Below are 1,816 nucleotides of genomic sequence, written 5' to 3'. Positions count from 1 at the left end.
TAATTAAAAATCTTCCAACAAACAAAAGTCCAGGACCAGAAGGCTTCACAAGCGAAATCTAACAAACATTTAGAGAAGAGCTTACACCGATCCTTCTCAAACTCTTCCAAAAAATTGCAGGGGGAGAAACACTCCCAAATTCATTCTATGAAGCCATCATCATCCTGATACCAAAACCAGAAAAAGATATCACACAAAAAAAGAAAATTATAGACCAATATCACTGATGAATATAGATGCAAAACTCCTGAACAAAATACTAGCAAACAGAATCCAAGAGCACATTAAAAGGATCACACACCACGATCAAGTGGGATTTATCCCAGGGATGCAAGGATTCTTCAATACATGCAAATCAATCAATGTGATACACCACATTAACAAATTAAAGAATAAAAACCATATGATCTAACTTTTCTTTTACAGAAATGTTCTACTAAATATGATCTGGTTCATCTTGATATAAAAAGGAAAGGTAAATAATTGTCCTCTGCGATCACTTCTTTCCATCGTCAATCCAAAAAAAGATATTTTCATTTTCTGTTAATAAAAACAACTCAACTAAAAAAAATAAAGTAAAATAAAATAAATAAATGAAAACCATATGATCATCTCAATGAATGTAGAAAAAGCTTTTGACAAAATTCAACACCCATTTATGATAAAAACTCTCCAGAGAATGGGCATAGAGGGAACCTACTTCAACATAATAAAGGCCATATATGACAAACCCACAGCAAACACCATAGTCAAAGGTGAAAAACTGAAAGCATTTCCACTAGGATGAGGAACAAGACAAGGATGTCCACTCTCGCCACTGTCATTCAACATAGTTTTGGAAGTCCTAGCCACAGCAATCAGAGAAGAAAAAGAAATAAAAGGAATACAAATCGGAAAAGAAGAAGTAAAACTGTCACTATTTGCAGATGACATGATACTATACATAGAGAATCCTAAAGATGCTACCAGAAAACTACTAGAACTAAGCAATGAATTTGGTAAGTTTGCAAGATACAAAATTAATGCACAGAAATCTCTGGCATTCCTATACACCAACAATAAAAAAACAGAAAGAGAAATTAAGGAAACAATCCCATTTACCACTGCAACACAAAGAATAAAATACCTAGGAATAAACCTAAGGAGGCAAAAGACTTGTACTCACAAAACTATAAAACATTGATGAAAGAAATCAAAGATGACATAAACAGATGGAGAAATATACCATGTTCTTGGATTGGAAGAATCAATACTGTGAGAATGACTATACTACCCAAAGCAAACTACAGATTCAATGCATCCCTATCAAACTACTAATGGCATTCTTCACAGAAATAGAACAAAAAAATCTTACAATTTGTATGGAAACACAAAAGACCCCAAATAGCCAAAGCAGTCTTGAGAAAGAAAAATGGAGCTGGAGGAATCAGGCTACTCGACTTCAAACTATACCACTAAGCTACAGTAATCAAGAGAGTATGGTACTGGCACAAAAACAGAAATATAGATCAATGAAACAGGATAGAATGCCCAGAGATAAACCCATGCACATATGGTCATGTACTTTACGACAAAGGAGGCAAGAACATACAATGGAGAAAAGACAGCCTCTTCGGTAAGTGGTTCTGGGAAAAGTGGACAGCTGCATGTAAAAGAATGAAATTAGAATACTCCCTAACACCATACACAAAAATAAATTCCAAATGGATTAAAGACTTAAATGTAAGACCAGACACTATAAAACTTTTAGAGGAAAACATAGGAAAAACACTCTTTGACATAAACCACAGCAAGATCTTTTTTTTTTTTTTTTTTT

General features: G+C 33.8%; 1 protein-coding gene across 1 annotated transcript in view; it reads right to left on the bottom strand.

Annotated features, from left to right (window-relative positions):
- Positions 1 to 1,816, bottom strand: part of TENM2 (teneurin transmembrane protein 2) — a 554,076-nt gene that overhangs the window by 325,328 nt on the left and 226,932 nt on the right. The window lies entirely within an intron of this gene.

This window comes from Physeter macrocephalus, chromosome 8 (genome assembly GCF_002837175.3).
Source record: "Physeter macrocephalus isolate SW-GA chromosome 8, ASM283717v5, whole genome shotgun sequence".
NCBI classification, from domain to species: Eukaryota; Metazoa; Chordata; class Mammalia; order Artiodactyla; family Physeteridae; genus Physeter; species Physeter macrocephalus.
The sequence above is the reverse complement of the archived record's forward strand: the minus strand, read 5'-3'. Positions and strand labels throughout refer to the sequence as shown.